We start from the raw sequence: 22,652 nt of genomic DNA, 5'->3' as shown, positions 1-22,652 counted from the left end.
GAGTTTGGGATTTGGGAATTTGGGCAGGCGCGAAAAAAAGAAGAAGAAGAAGCGGAGAGGCGAACCGGTGGGAAAGCGGCTAACGGCTACACGCGCGGCTGGAATGCGTACGTTCGCAGGCGGGTTCCTGTGTGTGAGGGCTTTTTTTTTTTTTCTCTCTCTCTCTCTCTCCCTTTTTTGCGCTTGGATGGGGCGGGTGACAGAATGATGATGGGGGCAGGACGCAGCCTGGAGCTGTTTGGAGGTGGGTGGGGTTGATTGATTAACGGTTTCAAGCCTCCAGGGGACACCTGGGTTGAACTTCCTGTACTTTTCTCACGTGTTGCCTCCGACTAGAAAAGTCAGCTTTTTAAAAGAAAAGAAAAAAAAAAACGCCGAACCCGGAGAGGATCTGAACGGAGCTGCTTTTTTTTTTTATTTACATTGAACAAGTGCTGTTTGTTTTGGACCTGCGTATCTTTTTTTTTTTTTTTGCTCAACTGGTTTTTTGAGGGAGGTTTGGGAGGTGTTAGCTCGAAACATTTCGTCAGCATTTCGGGAGCAGCTGCAAAAACTGCGTGCATAACGTCATTGCGCGTTCATTCGCCACCCACAAAGCGCGGGCACCGACGAGGGCCATTATTAAAAAATGTTAGCGTGCACCTTTAAAAGCCCAAAGGGGAAAAAATAAAAAGGTGAATGAAAAAGAATTGGAAAAAAAAAACAACCTAAAAGTAACAATGGAGCGCCTGTGTGCAACTTTGTAGAGCGGATGAGAAGTCGTTTTGGAAGTTAAAGAGGAATTCAAAGTGTTTAAAGAGAGACGACATTAGCCAGAACTGGCAGAAGACTCCAATTGGCATTGTGGCTGAGAAGCTTTACCGCCAATGCCAGCCAGGCTCCGTTTTTCAGTAAACTGTACGAAATTAGTTATTTTTTTTTATTATTGGTTATGTGATTGGCGGATTGCGTAACATTTGCACAAAAAAGCTCGAGTAGGGTTACAACACGCTCCGTTTCCGCCTCGCCCACCCTTTGGATGAGGCGCGCTAGCGATGAGAAATATGCGGAGACGCTCATCGTTTGTTTGACTGCAGGCGCCCGTAGCAGCGGCACGGCGCGGTGTTTATCTGCGCCGCCCGCCGCGGAGGCGAACCGTTGCGAGTGTGTTGAGTGGGCCCGGTCCCCTCCGGCGCCACGTGAGCTTAACTGGCTGTTCCGGCTGACTTCCGGGGGAAACTCTCTGAGCGTGTCGCCCTTCAAGCCGGCGTGCACTGAGAAAGTTAGCGTTCGGCTAATCGGTTCCTGCTTTAATGACCACGTTTTGTTGTTATTGTTATAATTTTTTTACGAGTGAGACGTGCACAATTCTTATTTTTGTATCTGATTATCAAGTTGTATTTTAAGATGCTATCATTAAGCTTGCTGTGTGTACTTGTATCCTAATAAAGATTAGAAAAAGCTAAATATAAAATTTCTCCCCTCCCTCCCGCTAAATAAATTATTCAAATTCAATACATTTATCTGTTTACTCAGAAATACTCAATATTAGCACTGTGGCCTCGTCTCTGACGCTGTGTCTAGACAGAGGAGTTTGGACGGGAACAATGTGTCTGCAGCGTGCTGCCAACACGCCTGCCTGTCTTTGTTGGCAGTTACTGCCATTAGTGTTTCTTTGAATTGAAGTGTGCATGAAAAAAAAAAAAAAATCCCTCGACTGCGCTGCCAAGCCGTTGGTTGTTCCAATTTCCAAACAAGTCAGACGTGTTATTAGTGTTGCTGATCGCCGCGCTTGTTTTAACCGAATCCGCCCGACTCCTCCTTGATTGCTTTGATCTCGGTTAAACTACCCGAGTGGCAGTTCAATCTCCGTCCTTGTTGGGGAACGTTTGTCGAAGCAGTTGAGCTGGAATGCAAAGAGGTTTCCTGAATTCTTCGGTTTCATCTACTTATTTTTTTTTTCATTTTTAGCCGACCAATCGGATTCAGACCAACTACCTGAGTGCTGTGTAGCTTTAGCTGCGCGCTACGGCCCGGTGGCTAACCGCTACGCTATCTATTGGTCGACTGAACTCAAATGAATAAAAGTAGTAGTAGTAGTAGGAGTAGTAGTAGTAGTTCTTCTGTTTAAAATTCCATCCAGTTCTGATACAGCAATGGTCAAGGTAGCATCTATGCTAATCTCTTTAGCATTCGCCACCGTTCACAGTCCGTAGCGACTTCTTCTTCTGGTTTTACTCTGGATTTTGGAGATTTTTTTTTTTTTTTAACCTTTCTCATACAATCTGACTCTTAATCATTAAAGGGGAGTGACTTGCTAAGTTCAGGAAAAATAAGGCCAATTTCCTGTTAGCATGGATGGAAAGATGGACAAGCGTGACTGCAGAGGTTCCAAGAGTGACTGTGTTTTTCCAGTGTGGTTCGGGATAAAGCCTGATCTATTTTATTACTCGCATATTAAGAGTCGCAAAGAGACAAATAAGATTTTAATTTTTTTATTTTTTTTTTTGCTGAAATGCACACGTATGTCTGCCGCTGACGTGCTACCGGCGACGCATGTTAATCTGGCTGCTCATCAGTGACATGGAGCCTCCGCTCCGCAGAATGTCACGACGCAGCATTTTTCATTTTCCACGCAGAGAGAATGCAAGCATGCACACACCGACACGTGTACGCACACACACGCACACACAAAACATACAGCCACACATACGCACACACACACAGCGGCACTTAGGCCCTGGAAAACTGCTGACACGTCTGGTCAGACCAGGCGGCGCTCAGTCTGTGGCGCTGCCGAGCGGTTCAGCTCTGACAGCTCCTGTGACGGCTCTTCCCCACCCAAGGGTGTCGAGACGGCAGTGGCAAGCAAGCTTGCGCGGCACTTAATGGGTGTAATGAATAAATAAATATGCCGTTGATTCCAAACTGTCCGTTAAAAGGTGCCGCATTATGCGACATTGCCCAACACGTGTCTGCAGCCCGTCAAGTTCGCCCTTCACTTCCTTTCCTTGCCTCATTTTTTTTTTTTTGGCAGTTTGCGGCTAAAAAATAAATAAAATTGAAAATCAGCCCTTTATGATGTCACAAAGGACTATTCCATGTTAGTCACAACACCCCCAGACAGGTGTTTGTTTCACCTTGAAGCTGACTCGCTTTTCCTTTCTCTTTCAAAACCGGTGGAAGGTCCCACACAGAACCCCCTTCAGCAGGAGGCTGCAAACAAGGGGCTAAATATGCTGTTTCTTGTTGTTTTTTGTTAGATGTAGATTATCCTGCGACGCTGCTCCAGTGGATATCCAAAAATGAAGCAACAGAAGCAAAAGTCACCATTGTCACAACATAAAACAGAAACAAACAATTGAAAAATTTCCATCTCATATTTTTATTATAGTTTGCAATCTACTTTTCTTTATTTATTCATCAGCCTGGAATTTTATTTTCTTGAGGTTTTTTTTTCTTTTTTTTTTTTTTTTTTACATATTTTAGTTTTTGGAAAGGCACAAAATATATGTATTTTTTTTTAAAGCACTGACAGGGGCAACACTTTCCTGCTGACGCCCAGACTGGAAGTCAGACATCAGCTCTTTTCTCCGTCGACTTGTTTGGGTTGAGGAGGGGAAAGTGGGTCAGTGTGCAGCACCCTGGGGAAGTACGGAGGATGGATGGAGCGCCACAGACATGTATGTGTGTGTGTTGTCGAAAGGGGTAGTGTGTAAGTGGAGGCTAGAAGGGAGTAGTTTTGTTGCCTGATGACTGTCTACTCATGCAAGAGGACTAAACTCTTGACCCCTCCCATCTCCTCAAGCCATGGCCCGTGTTTTTCAGCAGCAACAGTGACACGGATCGGCGCTTCTTTGAGCGCTGCTTTTTAGTTCAATGCGGATTTTGGGTCGGTTGTTTTTTTTTTGGGAGCCTGATGGTTTTTCACTTCCTTTTCAAACCAAAATTTTCGAATGAAATGCATCAATGTCCTACAATGATGAAATTTGGCAGGTTTTTTTTGCGGTTGGTTAATTCACTGATAAGTTGCAATAGTTATGTTCAGCCAATCACAAATATGCTGTTTGACTTGCACTCCGTATGAACCGACAGTATAAAGTTCATTTTAAAATAGTTCTTCCTCAATTTTTTATTTTTTTCCTGAACAGTTTTTGAACTCTGATCATGATAATGTTGTGAAATGCAGCCATTTCCCGCGGTATCATAAAATTTGGCATAAATTAGTGTCCGCAGTCGGTAAATCCGCATCCAACAGTCGAACGCAAGTCGGAATATACGGCCAACGAGACTTTTCTGGGCGGAGTTTCTTTTTCGCGGTACTTCCTTCAGGAAAGCGTAAAAAAGCCAAATTCTTGACGTCCGTTCCGGTTCCGTCGGCGCCTCGCTTTGACCTCGGCAGAGTCTGCAGGCGAACGGGGTCGGAGGGAACAAAACAAGTCTGAGAGAGAGACAGAGAGAGAGAGTGAGAGAGAGAGAGAGAGAGAGAGAGAGAGAGAGGGCGAAGGGTGCACCGAGAGGCTGGGATGAAAAAGTAATGAGAGGAGATGGCTCGTCGGGCATCTCCCCGTTCGCTCTCCTCCTCCAACCCCTCCCCTCGCCACCCCGCTGCGTTAATGCCCCGACTTGTCTGGTCTCATCGTCCGTGTCTCTCGCATCCTGCTACCGCCGCCGCCACCACCACCACCACCTGTCCCGGCCCTCCGGCTTCCTCTCGACTTCAACTTTTAGTTGGTTTTTTTTTTTTCCTCGACAGCAGGCGAGAGGAGGAGGAGGAGGAGGAGTGAGAGACGCCGAGAGGGAAACGTGTGAGAGGAGACGAGCAAGGAACACTCTCTTCTTCCCGCCCCGTCGCATAGAGCCGTCAGTGTCTCCACCCCCCCCCCCCCCCCGCCCCCCACCACCACCACCACCACCACCACCCCTACTTTTTCTGGAGCTGCCGCCGTCTGTCCTCCTCACCCTCCGCCGGCCGCCTCGCCCCAAAGTGTTTGTTCAGCCTGGCATTGTTTCCCCTGCGCTCACTTTCAAGGGGGTGGGGGGGTCAGGCGGGGGAGGGGGGGTCAGGCGGGGGAGGGGTTGCGGATCCGGACAGTGGCAGCCCCCCCCCACCACATGAAAAGACATCCCCTTGGGCTCTCATGCCAAGCAAGGAGGGCCAACGATCGGGCCCCCGCTGATTGAGACGTACCCCCACCACGCGGGCCCTGATGCCCCCCCCCCCCCCCCCCCTCAGCTTCCCCAGGTCGGCTCCGTCCGGTGCCCCCCCCCCCGACCACGCAGACGCCATCCGCCTTCCCGCCCCCTCCCCTCTTTTTTCTTCCACCCGAGTCAGGAGCCCGCTGGGTTTGACGTGCCGCTGGCTCCGACTCCGGGTCGGGCGAGGGGGGGTCAGGGCCCGGGGGGGGCCGGAGGGCGGGGGGGACGGCGCCCTGCGCCAGGGTTGCCCCGGTTATGGGCAGGAGAACGAGGCATGACATTCTCTGGCTGGTCTCTGGAGAAATGGGGGGTGCGGGGGGGGGGGGGGGGGGGTGGCAGTGGGATTCGGGTGGGTGGGCGGGCGGGCGACTGTTTTGTTTTCGTGCGTGGCTGCACCGCCGTGGGGATGCGCCCATCACCCGCCGCTCTGGTGTCTTCGCCGCCGCCGCCCTTTGATGGCCGGCACACACTTTTCCATCTTTCCATGGACGCACACACACACACACACACACACACACACACAGACAAGTACACTAGCGAAGACAGTGGGGAGGGGGAGGAGGAGGAAGAAGGGGGGTCTCCCGTGTTGCTTTTCTTTCTGATGGTCTCACGCACGCACGCACGCACGCACACACACACACACAAATCTTGCCCCCCCCCCCCCCCACTCGTTTTTTTTTTTTTACGACGGCCCTAATCACGCCGGTTCCAGGGGGTGGGGGGGTGATTGGTCGTAGGTGCAGCGTGCGAGTGATTACGCCGAGGTCTGGTTTGCGTTAAGTGGTTCCTGTCGAAAGGGGCCGCGGGGAGGCCGCCGCCGATGCCGCCGCCACTGCGCGACCGGCTACCGAGGTGTTCTGGTATCCATTTTCGATGAATGGCCGCTGATGACGGAGACGGGGCTCACCTAAATAACCGCGCTGATCTCCCTGATCAAACAAACCACCGGCGGAGGAAGCCCCCTGACTCGCCCCCCTCCCCCCAGCAGCCGGTTCCTCGACCTTCCCCCCCACACCGCAACCCCCCCCCCCCTCCCCCACTCTTTCCGCCGTGTTTATCCATTCCTTTCCCCACTACGTTTACTTTCCCCTCTGCGTCTGCCGCCGCTGCTTAATTGCCACCTGCCACTCGCAATCACAGTCCTCCGGGCTCGCCCCGAATTTCAGCCCCGTCATGGGCGGCGGCGGCGGCGGCGGCGGAGGGGGAGGGGGAGGGGTCGGGGGAGACAAAAGGGGAGGGGAGGGCAGGCGGATGAATTATCCATGTTGTTTTTTTTTCCTTCCTTTTTTCTGGGAGGGGCGGTGAGGAAAACGGAAGCCGGTTCTTCTTGTCTTTAAAGGCCGCAAAAAAGAAAAGTGGAAAAACTTTTGAAAGGAGGCGTTCGAGGCTCCCAGGTGGAAATGTTAGACCTGCGCGCGCTTCTGGAGTGACGCTGGGGAGGAATGAGGGCGATCAAAGGCAGTCTGGGGGCTGCGAGGGGGCAGACAATCACCCCCTAAAACAGATAATTGGCCAGCGTGGGGTTATAATGGAGCTGTCAAAGGGCTCCCTTTTCACGGCACAGCGCTGCGTGTGTGTGTGTGTGTGTGTGTGTGTGAGCGCATACCATGTGGAAAGACATTACGCTCTCTAACCGTGCCCCTCGGGTGCATTTTAGCAAAGACAGGAAGAGAGATGAGGGGAGTCGGCGAGGAAACCAGCTCATGTGACCCGCGCGCCGGGGATAACGCGGGCTTGTTTTACATTAAGCGAAGCCGAGGGCCTGGGAATCGGAATCGACGCGGCCGGATCGGGTCGATTCCGCATCCGTGTCAACCTAGCGCCGCCGCTGGCAGGGCGTTGCCGTCAGTCATTTTAATGAGCACGCCAAGGAGGAGCTGCGGCCGGCGCTGCTAAAGACGTTAGCGCGGACGCTGCAGCAGTGACCGGGAGTTTGGCGTCTTATTACTGGGTAGACAAAGATGCAAATCCAGTGTCGCCAGCCTGCGTCAGTAGGAAGCCTCCGACTATCGATGCCTGGCTCACTTAGAAGAAGAAAAATATTACTTTCAAGTCGTCTCTTTGCAGATATTTTCTATTGTCTACGGGAGTTTTGCAAGATGGATGCCCGGAATGAACCGCACTCCCATGGGGCTTTCCAGCACCTTCACGGTACCCCAAAGCTCTTCACAATGGCCTCTCATTCACCCATTCACTCACACACTCATGCACCAGTGGGTGGCTGCTGCCCCCGCAAGGCGCTGCAAGCCCCGTTGGGAGCAATTTAGGGTTCATCGTCTTGCCCAAGGACACTTCAAACATGTGGAGGCGGGTTGGAGCTGGGATTTGAACCGCCAACCCTTCCATTTCATGTGGTTTCACAGGTTTGCAGCATCCCGCGGTATTTACATTGTGCCGCATTTTTAATCCCCGAGTCACTCTGACAGACAGGAGGCTGTTTACACTTTGGCACCAGGCTTTTTTTTGGTTTGAACGCTCCGCATCAAATATTGCGCGCCTGTGTATTTGTGTGTGTTTCGGGCCGCTTCCTCTGCGCAAACAGCAGAAACAGGTCTGCAGCGATACGCCGCCTCCGGCGCTGTTTATTGCTGTTATGTTTGGAAGCCACGCTGGCGCTGTGTACTCCTCCTCGGAACAACTTCCTGTAGTTTTATCCAAGATTCTTTCTTTTTTGGAATTTTTTTGTGGTTGCGAATTCCAATCTTTCAAATGCAACTTGATGAATCAAATAATTGGTTGCACCACTGTCGGACACCGAGCCGGCGCAGTTTGAACTTCTGGTCTGACGCGGCTCATTCTGAGGTGCGGCAGCCGCCTTTGAACCCAACGTCACGCTTCTGATGTTTTGGTTTTCCTTTCTGGCGCTCCCCACTTTCACATCTCGATGATCTCATGTGGCAACAAACACCAGCCAAGGCGTTTTTTTCTTGTTTTTTTTTCCCAACTTTGGCAGTTTAGTGTTTTGCAGCCTCATCATACCAGGGGAGGTGGGACATCTGCCAGATAATTCACCTGATCGGAATCACAAACGATCTAGAGCAGGCATGGGCAAACTATGGCCCGGGGGCTATATGCGGCCCGTTAAGCTTTTTATCCGGCCCGCCGAACTTGAAGAAATTATATTTACAGTAAGAAAGTGAATAAAATATCTGTATTTCATCAGTTTTTTCCGTGTTTTACGAGTCATTTTAATAAAGAGCTAAATACCGTGGGGCTTCAAAGCACATTCTTTGTTGTAACTTTAGTTCATTTTCAATTGACATTGAATGACGTTTTCTACATATCCCATGATATATTTTATAACCCATTGTGGTACTTTGCCAAAAACCTGATCTAGAGGGCATGAAGAAAAAGGATTTTCTTTGTCTTATCATAGCTTTGTTATCTACAGTAAGTCTTTCCCCTAACTTCTACTTTCTTCCTATGAATAGACTCTTTAAACCACTTTAGGATCGTATTTAAAGAAGGAAAATGCGGCCAAACTTTTGGATGCTTCTGCTTGTGTGTGTTCAGATAATTCAGCCAGATTCTAATCGAATCAGTCATTAGAAAGGGGGAGTTAAAGGGGGAGGGCAGGCGGGTGGTGGTGGGGGGGGGTTTGTTGGTAGGACGGGAAGGAGAGATTGACGGCCCTAATCCCTCTTTGGTGGCCTGGCTTCCCTTCAACACAACAGGTCCCATAATTACCTCTTCTCCTCTGGCAGCTCGCGCTCGCAGCTCTAGCAGCGGGGAACTGGCTAATACTCTTCACCCTCTCCTGTGCCCGCGCACGCACGCGCGCACACACACACACACACATTGGATCCACCAATGAAAAACAAATATTCTGCTGCTGGACTCGTCTGGTGACACACAGCGGCCGCCGCAGATTGGCCCCGGCTGGCGGCAGGTGCGGCTGTGACTCGGCCGTCTGGGGTCCGGCGCCTTTCTCTTCTTCCCGGCCGCCCGTGCGCTTCTCACCCAATTAACGCGGTCAGCCGGGCCGACAGCGTTGCGGCGGGAAGGGAGACGGCGGCGGTCGCAAGCAAGGTCGCTGCAGCACGTGCGCCAGAGTCCCGGGTGTATCTGAGGACTTGCGGCGGGGAACTCGCCCTGCCGTCGCATCGCGGGACATTTTGTACTGATGTGAATTAGCGCGTCAGCAGGAGAGCAGACGAGGTCATTTTGTTGGGTTAATAGTAGGGCTGTCAAACGATTGTTTTTTTTTTTTAATCGCGATTAATCACAGAATCTTGGTTAACTACAATTAATCGCGGTATGAATTGCATGTGCAAAGCATTCCGCGGCGCTTCTGCTTCTGGTGTGAACCCGGCCTTACGCTTTGCGATTAATGCGCTAAGCCCTAGTTAATAGTTTTTGAGCATCTACACGTTACGGTAACCCCACACTTTAAAACTGAAAGAATTGATGAAATAACGCCACGATTTATCGTCCGTCCTGCCAACGTGGAGGTTGGACACTTGACTTTGTCAGACACGAAGGCGAGGCGCCGAGACGAGCTGTTCTCTAAGTGCTCCTCTCGCTGTGCCTGCTATTTATGTGGCCGCGGCCGATCGATATTCCGCCATGTTGCTGAGTAGCAGCCTGTGCCAATGTGCTATAAAAAAAAAGAAATAAATAAACAAATAAATAAATAAATAAATAAATGAAAATGGGCTCAGCGTGGACCGAAGCACTTACACAGACGCACTCGGTGTACTCTTGTGTTCCATAAATAAAAGAGGCATCATAAAAATAAAAAATAAAAACTCAAAAAAACAAAAACATTCCTCCTACCAACCCGAAACATAAAACACTGGAGCGCTCACCAATATTTCCTGAAATTCTGCACTTGATGAATCTGAAAACATTATTCGTGTTAGGGTTGATATGTTGCATTCAGAATCACTTTTAAATCTCCAAGTTCTTTGAGTACAGTCACCCACAACGAGCATCCCTTGTGCATGTGCACTGGTCTTTGCAGGTCAAAACGAGATGTTGCAACAAGATAAAGGCCAATATATATATGGATGTATATTTTTTCAAACAAACTAGGAAAAATGTGTTTCTCCGACAAGTTTTCCATGATATTTGAGATTGTGTAACAGTTCAAGTGTCCAAACTACGACTACTAGGTTTTGTATGGATTTGTCCCAGTAGCTAACTGGGACAAATTAGCTACCAGGTGATCGTTGAACGGTCTCAAAACAAATATTCGAGTCTGTCGAGAAGCCGTTAATTGCATAATTGCGAGTTATACATGAGCTTTACAGTCGAACCTGGACCGCCCGCTCTAGAATCGCTGCCCCCGCTGGTGCGCCTCAAATTTTCTGGATGGAGACTGACTCATCGGCGGGGACTGGAAGTGCCCTGCGGCGGACTCGGAGGTGCGCCGCCTCCCCGCCAGAGTTTTCATGTTTAATGAGCCAGCCGTTAAAAGGGGGCCGCTCGGAACATTAATAATAGATTAGCGCTGTCTGGGTCTCGATAGGTGCTAAACAGCCGGCTGAACGCCGTGCGATGACATTGTTTGCCTGCCGATCGATGAGGAACCCCGGTGCACCTCGGCCCCTGGCGCGCACTCCAGCCTGAGGAATGCGGACCCTCCAGCGCCGCCCATTGATTTTCCTGAATCTTATTTTATTCCGCATTTCTTCTCCTTCCCGCTAAAAAACCCCGACCACCGGTGGCTCGGCGCGGCCGCAGCAGCGCTGTATCTCTCCCAGACATATTGACGTCTGTGCTGTGTGTGTGTGTCTGAGTGCGCGCATGTGTGTGTGTGTGTAATGTGTGTGAGCGTCTCGCTGCTGAGCAGAAAGCGCAGCGCTGTTCTGACCCCTCCCACACACTCACCGTTTGTAGGCTCCTTCATCTTCAAACCATCTGTTTCCTGCCGATGAAATGTCTGCTTTTGTTTCAGCCTTCACACTGCAATATATATTTTTTAAATATATATATATATATATATATATATATATATTTTATTTATTTTTTTCTAAAAAGAACATGCTGCACCAGAAAGCCCTTCGTAATGCTGACTTCAAATCTCATATTTGTGCTTTTGTTACAAATATACATTTTCTTTTGTGGATCCTAATGATTTTCATTTTGTTTTATTTTTTTTGTAGCCTTCTCGCACAAACAGCAAACAGCAAATGTTTTGTATGCATGAGCAAAATGCACGCATAAAGTCAACTGAACGGCACCGTTTTATTTTTACTTCTTTTATGAATTGACTCGCGGCTTGCTTTCGCTCAAGCCTGTGACTGACGATTGGTCTTGGAAGTCCGTGTCCACCCTTTTGTCGTAATGTGTGAAATATTTGCATTTACACTCGACTCGACTCGACTCGACGGCGAATTATATTGTTATGTAATCAGTCGTTTGCATGTCGAGGCAGATGACGGGAAGCCAAGCAAAGGAAATTTGGCCTCGTCGATGCCAGTTTCAGGAACCAAATCAATACCGTTTTTTTTTTTTTTTTTTAAATCCCAAACATGACAGTTAAGGTCAGGGGTCGTGGTCGGTGTAATAGACCCCCGCTGAGACTCCCTACTGAGACGGCACATGCGCAGAATGCTGTTCTGTAGCTTCAGCAACTGGGCTCATGCATTTTTTAATGCGTGCAGCTGAGACTGGAACTCTGTACGTTGAGCCAGAGTGATTGCGAATAAAACATGTCCTGATCCCCTGGGGCCATCATCACCATCATCACCATCAACACCATCATCTTCAGCTCCAGCTTACCTAGAAGAAGCCCGCAGTGGCCTCATCTCTTCCATTCACGCCGCTTTAATCAGAAGTAACACGAAACAGGACAGAGAAGAAAAAAGAAACTGGAGCGCATTAAATTCAAGTACGGCAAAAACGCCTGCCGAACATCTGCCAACTCAAAGCTCCTCCCATTTCCCTTCCTCACAACTGTCACACATGTTGCTGCCCATGTGAAAAAATAGCGCCGGAATGTACACAAACATGTATGTATAAGACATGTACATGCGGCAGTGCTTTTTTTTTTTTTTTAAAGCACCATATTAGCTAACAGATGATCGCGACGCTGATTACGCAAAACAATTTCAGCGTTTGTTATCCACCGTTTTTTCTTTTCTGTGAAAAATGGATAGAGAATCCGAAAATAGTATCACATATCTGGAGTATTTGAGATGTTTACGACTATATTTGCTCCCTTCAAATATCAGAAAAGTGTGATTATAATAAACACGACATCAGCGAATCACCTGAGTCGCCTGAATCACATTTACAAACGGGATTTTCCCTCCTTCCTCTCGTCAGACATCCTGCTCTTGTTTCTGATCATATTTTTCACTTTTTTCTTCTCATACTCACTTTTCTTGTACTTATGTTGTGTATTTAGATGCAAGCGAATATATTTACATAGGTGTGTAATTGTATGTGTATGTTTGGGGGGTATTTAGGGGGACTTTGGGGTAGCATTGTTTAAGTGTGCATGGGTGCGTACGTGTGTCCTTGTTCTTATAAGTTTTGTACTGTGTTTGTATGCGCTACTTTTTATGTTAGCATTGATTGTCTTTATTTGTATGGAAATAAAAAAAATAAATAAATAAATTAAAATTTTCAGTAATCCGATGATCTGGTGATATGAAAGGTCCGGAACGGATGTTCGGTTTTTAGACCCTGTCATGTTTTTTGTCGTGTTTTTGTGTGTTTGTGTGTGTGTGTGTGTCTGGTACCCTGTTGCCGCACGTGTGAAGGACCCTCGCTCCTCTGAACGTCACCCGGGGCAGCTCACGTGTGACAGAGGCCTCGGTTACTTCTGGCTAAGATGACCGTCCTCGGTTACGCATGCAGAATTTTTTTTTCTTCTTCTTCTCGCCCCCTCCATCCCATCCCACCCCACCCCCGCCTCCCCCGTCCCACCCACCTCAACCAACCATGACCCTCCCATGGGGGTCATACAATGACTGTCATGCATATCATTATTGGCGGAGGGCCCCTCCCCCTCCCGCCCCTGCGGGGGTCTGCTCATTGACCCCCTGACAAAGGATGAAAGTGTCCCGTCCGAGGGAAGGGGGTTGGCCGGGCCGACGTTGGGGTGAAGAGCCCTGCGTCCTCCTCCGGGTCGGGATAAGACCCAGCAGGGCTTTCTTCACGCTAATAGGCACGACCCCTGAACCCCACACAAAGAGCATCACTTCAGGAGCTGTGGGCACTCAGTGTGGGAGAGCAGCGAGGGACCAATGGGGGGGGGGGGAGCCGGGCTTTGGGCCTAGGAGCTCCTTTTGAGAGAACGCCGGACCACTGACTTTACCCAGGCAGGAAACAAGAGAGCAGGAGGGAGGAAGAAGGAGAGAGAAAGAGGGGAGATAAGGGGAAGATTTTGTGTTTTTGTTTCGGGGGGGAAAGGGCCTGTTGCACGGGGTTCAAAGGGCTCCTCTCCGCGGTGCAAGGGGTCTCCTTCTCCCGCTTTTCTTCTCCGCCTCCTAATGATTGGAGGTGGAGGGATTATTGTGCCTTTCAGACGCCGGCTTAATTACTTGTTGCTGGTGTGTGTTGTAACTGTCCACAGTGGGGGCGACTACAGTATCCCTTCTCCCCCCCATTTGTGCGCTTGTAGCCGCGCGCGGGATGTATAGGCATGCAAATGCTTTGTGCGCTTCGCATTCAGCGCTCGCCATTCAGCGCTATTCAGCGGAGGGGAAAAAGAAGAAAGAAAAAAAAAATGCATCGGAGGGGAGAGAGAGGGAGTGACATTTTGAAGGATGGTCGTCTTGTGTGACTAACTGTCTCTTAATACACATGTCAGATGCATCGGCGCAAAGTAATGTACTTTTAACAGTGAATGACACAGTTGGGTCTGTAAACTGAGCCCCTATTGCTAATTAGGTTTTTTTTGTTGTTTTTTTGTCACTTCACACAATTATCAAATCACAGGACGCTCAGTGTTTTTAGCCGCTCCGGGGCATCCGCTCTCGAGATTATGACAAAAAAGTGCAGCGCGCTTTATGTCAAATGGTCCGAAATGAGTGTGTTTCCTTTAAGCCGTGTTTCCATAACCCCTGGAATTGCGCGAAACCTAAGAATCGCAATAAGAAACTGCTAATGGAAACAGCTACACTTGGAAAAACCTTCTCAAATATGGCTAAAAGGTTTTTACACTCTCACTCCCAGCTATCGATATAGAGGTAGATCGCAAAAGTGTCATGGAAACACTTTTTTTTTCGCATTTACACTTCACCGTCACGTGACGTACGGGGGTCACGTGACCGGTTCACTTCAAGTGAAAAAGGGCGCGTTTGGACGGAGGAGGAAACGGAATATTCAACGAGAAAAAACATTCTTTACAGCAAACAAACGTAAACATTAAGCAAGTGTAATTCTCCTAAAATCTCATCCGGCGAGATTTTAGGAGAATTGCGGTTTATGCACTTCACGCCATTCAATGGAAAAACCTGCAAATCTCAATAATGCTTTGTCGGAATTTTAGAAATATCGCTTTTATTTTGTGAAAAACTGGAACGGAAACGCGGCTAATGTTGCCGTGTGCTAGCAGGCTAACGTGGACCTCGGCGCAGGTCAGTCATCCGTGACATGAGATTTTACACTGTCTTTTGCCACTTGCTCCTAAAACAGACGGCAGGAGAGGGTGAAGTAGGCAGTAAAAAAAAAAAAAAAAAAAAAAAAAAAAATCAAAACAGAAACTGTAGCGAAGTCCAGTGTGTTGACAATAGCGAGTGACTTGGCACGCAGTTTTAGTGCTGCAAGCCTCAACCTGAGACTTTGAACTTCGAGCTGTGTGTATGTTTAACAAAAAAAAAAAAAGAAAACATGCACTGTTAAGTGAGCAAATATTTAACGTTAATATTTCCTGCGAGCGTCATCGTTATCTCTGTAACGGTTACGATCCTGCCCGGGCGAACCTTGTTGCGAGAAAAAAAAAAGTTCTTTCTCGGGAGATACTATCATTTATCTCGTGATGATGTTGTGTTGGGAAACAGCTTTGGGGTACAGTAAAGGGGTCTTTTTTGGGTGGGTGGCGAGGGTGAGAGGAGCAGGGCTACAGTGGGTTCTGATGTGGGAACCAGAGGCCCCTCCTGGCCTCCTTGTTTCAGCTCCATTGATCAGAGGGGAAAGGCAGGGGGCGTTGGGGGGGTACTGTACCTGCAGGGAGCTGCGTTGTGTGTGTGAGAGACAGAGAGAGGGAGAGAGAGGGATAAAAGGAGGGAGGGGTCCACTTTTGGTTCTGCCATAATCCATCCACAATGCCCGTGGCGCTCTTTGCTCTCCCTCTCTCTCCCTCTCTCTCCCTCTCTCTCCCTCTCTCTCTCTCTCTCTCTCTCTCTCTCTCTCTCTCTCCTCCCACTCCGCCGTCATCTGTGGCGTGACAGGTCTCAAAACAACACACACTTTCCACCGCGGCGTCGTCCTCGCGCTCAGGGGGAGAAAAAAAAAAGCACACACAGGCGCACAAACCGCTTGGGGTGAATGGGACGGAGATGGGAAGGGTGAGAAACGCTACATGAGCAAAAAAAAAAGACTTTAAAGCCGTTCAAACGCATTTCTGCACAAAGCAGTAGCGTTTAAATCAGAAAGTTTGCTTTCAAAAAAATGAGAGCTTTAATGAGATTTGACTATGATATATGATTTGAATAATAATAAAGATTTGAAGTGAATTAATGGGGTAGCACAGAGCGTTGTTCTGTGATGGAACGGTGCTGCTTGGATACAGGAAGAAGAAAAAGAAGCTCAGGTAAACAAAACTTTGTGAAGGAAGATAGATAGATAGATAGATAGATAGATAGATAGATAGATACATACATACATAAACAGATAGATAGATAGGAACTTTATTAACCCCTCTAGGGAATTCCCTCAGGGAAATTTGGGTTCCAGTAGGAGCAGCACCATTAAAATCACAGTATAAATATAATATGAAATATTATCCAAAAACAGTGTAACAGACGATTTCAGGAATTAAAGTCGCGGTTTGGGCCAGTTGTAATTATTCCTGCAGATCCACAAACAGCTCATCAGTCACATGAGCTGGTTGTTGCGTCAAAGTTTAATTCCAACATTGAGTCTTGCGAAAAATGCCAAACTCAGCTCAAGCTAGCTTGCAAACTTTTAGCGATGTTTCTTTTACCCCAAATCCTCCCGTTTGCCCCTAAATGTTCTCATGCCAAGTTCTCCAAAATGCTTCAAAAGAAGCCCTGGCATTTTATTGCACGGCGAAAAAAAAACGTCTGACGTTGTAAATCGTGACGCCAAGCGGAATAAGATAAGAAGAGCTAGCTAGCTAGCTAGCTTCCTTCCTTCCTTCCTTTCCATCCTTGCTGCACACTCACTGCTTCCAGCTCCCGGGGGGACCGCTTTCCCGTGGGGCTCTCACCTGCGGAGATAATCTCATTCATCATTACAGTAATTAATGAGGCCTTAATGAAGGCTCTCGGAGCCCGCCGCGGGTCATTAGCCGCGGGGCTGAGAAAACGCCAAAGTGCCGCCCGGCTGCTGCGGCTGCTGCTGATTCCACGCAGTGATTCAGGAGTCTGTGGGAAGACGAGACGCAAGACGAGAGAGACGGAACTTTGTCCGTGAGGAAAGTCTTCAGATATTCCGGGGGCTTCTCGCAAAGTCGTCGGCGGAAAAATAATCATTTTTTGCGAGAGACACACAATAAGGGCTGCATGCCTTTCTTGGCAGTACGCACACAAACACACACACACACTCACACACACACACACACACACACACACACACACACACACACACGAACATGGCCTGGAAGAGTGTTATGTCAAGTACCTCCCATCATGCTTTGTTCCCGTGTAGCGAAGTGAGTGAAGCGAATGGCAATTCTTCATTCTCACCCTCCTCTCCCCTCCCTCCCTCCTTCCCTCCCTCCCCAACTTTCATCCTCTCCTTCCTCCTCTTCTTCCTCCTCACCCCGTCCTCCCTCTCCCCGCTGCACTAATCTGTATTGAGGAAGCCCCCCCCACCCCTCCGCCGCCTCCCCCCACTCACACCCCTATAAGTTTCCTCCCCCGTTTCTTCCTCTTTTTTTTTTTTACCTCATCAGCCTCCCTCCGTTTCTTCTCCTTTTTTTTCCCGTCTTCGCTTCGCTGTTCGCTCTCGCCCGCCCCGCGAGAAAAAAGAAAAAGAAAGAAAAAAAAACTCTGCAGGCTTTTTATTTCCTCCATATTTCACGTTTCAAAACGGTCGGCGCTTCCTTTTTTTCCCCTTTTTTTTCAACCCCCCCTCCACCTTTTTTTTCCACCCCCCCGCGGTGCATGAGAATCGAGGCGCACATCCTCCCTCCCTCCCCCTCCCCGAGGCCCCCCCTCCTGCTCATCCTCCACTGTACCGATCAATCAATCTCCATTTCTCGCATTCCATCGCTCCTCTCCAGCATCCTATCGTGAGCCGGAGACAAAGCCCCCCCCCCCACCCACCTTCCCCTTCAGCTTCCGACTGGGCCCGGCTGGTTAATCTTCCCGAGGCGTTCAGTGCCCCCCACCCCCGATGCTAACAGACAAAAGCGAGGGCTCCCTAATTCTCCTTTTCTCTCCTTTTCCACCCTAACCCACTCTCACCCCTCTGACGCCCCCCCCCACACCCCCACCCCCATCCCGTCGCCCCCCCCACTTACATTCTTCATCCACAGGGCCCCCAGAACCAGCGGAAAGGCTTTAAAGAGAAGGAACACTCCCCCCTCCAGCTCCTGCCTTCCATCCCTGAGGTACCCCCCCCACCCCCCCACACCCATCTAAGAGGAGGAGGAGGAGGAGGAGGAGGAGAAAAAAGAGAACCTGCGCCGCCGAGGCTGTCAGGGTGGCCCTTCCTCCTCCTCTGCCCCCTTTGTGGGGGTCCCGTGTACCCCACTTTACATACCCCAGAACCGAAGCCGGGGACCCCCGCGGCCGCCTCCCCCTCGCCTCCACCCCCCCCCCCCCCACCCCTCCCCCAGCCCCGCCCCGCGCCCCGATCTCGCCCGTGAAAGAACCGACCTGCTCAAGAATGTTGTTTTTAGCTCCTTCCTTCCCTCATTGAGCGGGTGATTGGTGATGTGCCCGGGTTTTGTTGCCGGCGTCAATGGTGCCACTTGATGACAATTTGGCGGGCGAGACGGCCATTTTTAATCAGACGTTAATTTATTGTGCGGCGTGACTTTGGTTAAAGGAGCGAGCGGGGTGTTGTGTCGCTTTTTGTCCCTTGTTTTGTGCAGGAGTGTGGCTAACATTAATAGCGTGTAGCCGCGCTCCCTCTTTGCAGAGGCCTCCGGTGGCTCCGAGCCCCGCCTGGAGTAAAAGTCCCTGCTTTTTCTTTTCTTTTCTCTTTTTTTTTTGTGTACAAGACCTAAAGACTGTCACCTGATCCCCCCCCCCCACCACCACCACCACCTCCACCAAACCAGCTCCAATAGACGGACTTCCACACTTAACGCGACAGCTGGCTCACGCGCCAGATCTAAGGCAGCCCAACACGCATGTACTGGTGAAATGTTTGAGGACGTTGAAGGGTATTTTTTTTTTGCCAGCAAATAAAAACTCAGCAACTTTATTTTGTCTCCACAAACAGAAAAATTGCCCATCACAGCCTGGGCTACGGAATGTGTCCGCGGTCTTATGGCAACTCTATTAGGACAAACTACATTGCTCTCGGATAGACAGATAGATAGATAGATATAATCATATTATGTGTACATGTATATATATATATATATATATATATATATATATATATATATATATATCTTTAGTTATATCTATCGTTCGTTTGTTTGCTCATTTATTATTATATATAGTATGATTATATCTATCTATCTGTCTGTCTATCTATCTATCTGCAATGTTGTTTGTTCTAATAGAGTTGCCATAAGACCCCGGACACATTCCGTAAGCCAGGACAGATTCTGTACCTACACCGGCAAAGTTAAAAAAAAAAAAAATTACTTTACATTATAAATTAACATTGCCTGCAATTCTCTCTCTTACCATTCGAGGCCGCTAAATGTCACACACTGGCTCTTTAAACCCCAGAGAGAAGTTTCATCATATCAGTAGGCCGACTTGCTTGACAGGACAAAGGCGCATGTGACATTCGAAGGTGGGGCAGCGCACCTTTCAAGAGCTGCTTTCAAAGACCCGCCACACGTCGCTCAAACCGTGAGACTTATGCATTCCGAACTGTGCACTTTAGTCTGTCTGCTCAGGTGTTCTTGCTGTACTGCACGCGTGAAAATATGCAGCGCAGATATGGAACAAAGGTGAAGTTTGGATCATGCTGACAGACCTGGCCAGGCAAATGATTGTCAGATTTTTATTTATTTATTCATTTTTTTGCTCAGGGAAGTTTACTACAGCTACATTTGATGTTTAATGATCCGGCTTACACTTCTTCTTATAACGGAGACAATTTTGGTTTCGCAGCAGGTGGCTTCGGTCTGTGTCGCAACCGGTGGCGAGAGTCTGACCTCGAACCGTGACCCCGTCACAGAGCGGCGCGTCTAATACTTTATGAGCCGCCGGTTCTCCTCCCGGCTGACTCTTGGAAGCTCTTCGCTCCCGCCGGTGGCAATCTGTCAAGTTCAGTCTTCCTCGACATTCCGAGCGGACCTGCTAGCGTCGAGCGGAGGTGCGAGACAGAGAGAGAGGGGAGAACGCCCGTCGGCCGCATCTGTGGGCGGATCCCCGCGCTGAATGGCATGCGAGCAGCTGGAAAAATGATCCCCACTTCAAACGGCCGCGCGAATCGAAGCGGTATCGCTAACACCACCCACTCAAAAGCAATAAAACAAGTGCAGGGGGAAGAAGGCTTGTGGCGTGTGGGCGTGTTTCTCGGGAAGAGTGAAAGCGGAGAGGGCCCATTAAAGCCAAGGTCCACTCGGCGGCGGGGCTAAAACAAAGTCCTTTATCTGCTCCTGCGGATGAAAGCTCACAAGCCGTACCCGAAATTAAAAATTAAACGGAGCGGGACTCTTTCTCAACCTCCCCGCGGCCCCGTTTGCTCTGAGCCTGTTATGTAATTGACATGCTTCCATCTAAGTGCAGCTGAGGGTCTATGTGCGCGAGCGGGGGGGGGAGGGGCTGGATTTACATAGATTGGGGTGCACGCTCCGAGAAGGTCGGGGGGGCCCCTCAGTCAAATAAGACAAAAACGAGGGCAGGATATGAAGTCAGGACCCGAAAATACCCCTATTGTGTGCAAAACGGGCCTCGGGCTATCAGTGGATCCACATGAGTGTGTGTCTGTGTGCGTGCCTGTCCTTTCTCCGTAAGATACAAGTATGATTAAGCCAAAGGCTGTGTATAAGTAACAGGCAATATTGATAAGGAGGTCAAACGGCTGCGGCTAATTCCAATCAGTTCAACTTTCATTTTCGGCAAAGGCCTGAAACGTTAAAGGGCTAATACCGAAAGTCCTTCAAAGGGTCCTCAGCCGCGCCGGCATCGCTTTGTTCCAGTAAGTATCTTATCAGGACTGGCTTGAACGGAGCGGCGAAAGATCAACGTGCAATGTAAAGTGTTTACGACTCACCGCCGAGGGTTAGCGCGAAGAAAGTGGAAGTCTCGGGGCTGCGCGTGCGAACGGGACGGGGGGGGAAAGGACGAAGAGGGCGCCTCAGTGCGAGAACGGCCAAGTTCGAAAGTCATTCGGAGCGGAGCGGCCGACAAGAGGCCCTCGTAGAAGAATTTAAAAAAAAGAAATCTTCAGCACGTCGTTCGGCGAACGCACGAACCCCGGCGGTCCCTTCCGATCGCGGGTCGCGCACAAACAAACACAAAAGCCCGGCTGCTCCGAGCGCCGCTCGTGCTCCGCTCACATGATGCCGTACGCGCAAACAGATGTGACTTAACACTTGTGCCGCGCCACAATAGTGCCAAGTGTTCAGAACACCACCCCGGGCTAACGGAGTGCCGCTCCGTACCCCGGAGTCGCCCTCCGCTCCGCTGTTATAAATCAACAAGGATAAATAAGGCCATAAAAGTATGACCAGAGGCTCCGCGAGGCCTTTACTATACTGAAATGCCTGTTTGTTAAAATCTGTAAATAACCAGACTAGTTGATTCGGGTGGCTCCGAAGGTCGAACCAAGGGGCACTACTACAAAATGCTGGAGCCCAGGGCTGAAGGGACCTTCTCTTCTCAACAAGCCTCTGAACTATTGCGGCACGAGCCTCATTAATCACTTATCCAGGGGCGCTGGTCATACAAACAGAAGTTTTGTTTTGAAAAATGTTTTATTTTCCAGGCAAAGAACGTAAAAAAAAAAATTAATTTTACAAGCCACAGAACGTGGACTCCTTTAGGCACAGCAAGCGGCACAATCGGGGGGGGGGGTTCTGTGATATCGTCGGCCGTCATTGGAAGGGGACCAGTCACGGTGACAGCACTGGTTGCAGCATTACACGATGATGCCGTCCACGTATCCTTCGTCCCCGTGGTAAATGTTTTATTCTCAAATTTGCGCCTCTCGATCGCGCCGATGTTTTTTGGAGAGCAGGAAAGGTTTCGCTGGTTGTTTTTTTAAAAGGCACAAAGGAAGGAGGAAACCAGCTTCGAGTCGGAGTCCTGTAGGACGTCCACGCTCTGCAGCTGCTTCCTGCAAATAAATTACATAACGCTAATGTGTTTTTGTCTTTGGATTCTGGCCCTCCTCTTTTTAAATCCACCTATGGGTGGACCGTACTAGTGAGGGGTTCCTCCGTGGGATTTTTCGTGCTCCTCAAGTTTAAAGAAAGAAAGAAAGAAAGAAAGAAAGAAAGAAATGTCGGGTGAATTTATGAACAAACGAAGCGCCCCCGTTTCCGCGTGATTTGCGGCCTGAACGTCAAAAAAAAAAGCACACCTCCTCTATGCCTGGCAAATGGCTAATTGACAGAAAAGAGTTTGACCACTTTTATCTTTGGCTAATTGTCTCCCAGTGAGACCTTCTGACAGCTGTGGAGCATCTGCTAAAAGCTATTTTCCTCTGAAGTTTGGCCGCTTCTGCGGGACTGTCACCGCACCCTCGCCATACGTTCGGACCGTGCAAATCAACATTTGCCTTAGCACTGTCACAACCGATAAGGGCCGCTAAAGAAACACTTATTATAGCAGGTCTATACCTTCATTCTCTGATTTCGCCATCCTTCTTTCATATTTCTCTGCCATTTGTCACGGGCCCGGAGTCCCCGCCGGGCACCTCAGACACTCGTAAAACGTGATTTTAGGGCAAACATAAACCTGTTATGTACATAAAATCAGCGTTTTATGGCTGCCCGCCGCCAAACGCGCGGCGAGGGCTTTGAGCGGCGGAATAATTTCAAGCTTTGAGTATGATAAAGAGTGATGGTGGGAACTGTATGGCGAAGGCGAGCGCGCGTTTCCCATATCAATCAAGGCCTATGGATGGCGAGGGTAGTTAGCGGCGCCCGATTGTTTTGAGGCCCTTGACCGGGGGGGTCCCAGCGTGTCCCCCCTGCCTGTCCCTTTTGCTCGGCCCAGTGGGGGGCGAGATGGTGCCTCCGCAGCCCCAAA

The sequence above is a fragment of the Nelusetta ayraudi genome, unplaced genomic scaffold (genome assembly GCF_046127955.1).
Source record: "Nelusetta ayraudi isolate G7.1 ecotype Tasmania unplaced genomic scaffold, CSIRO-AGI_Nayr_v1 ptg000151l, whole genome shotgun sequence".
In the NCBI taxonomy this organism is placed as follows: Eukaryota; Metazoa; Chordata; class Actinopteri; order Tetraodontiformes; family Monacanthidae; genus Nelusetta; species Nelusetta ayraudi.
The sequence above is the reverse complement of the archived record's forward strand: the minus strand, read 5'-3'. Positions refer to the sequence as shown.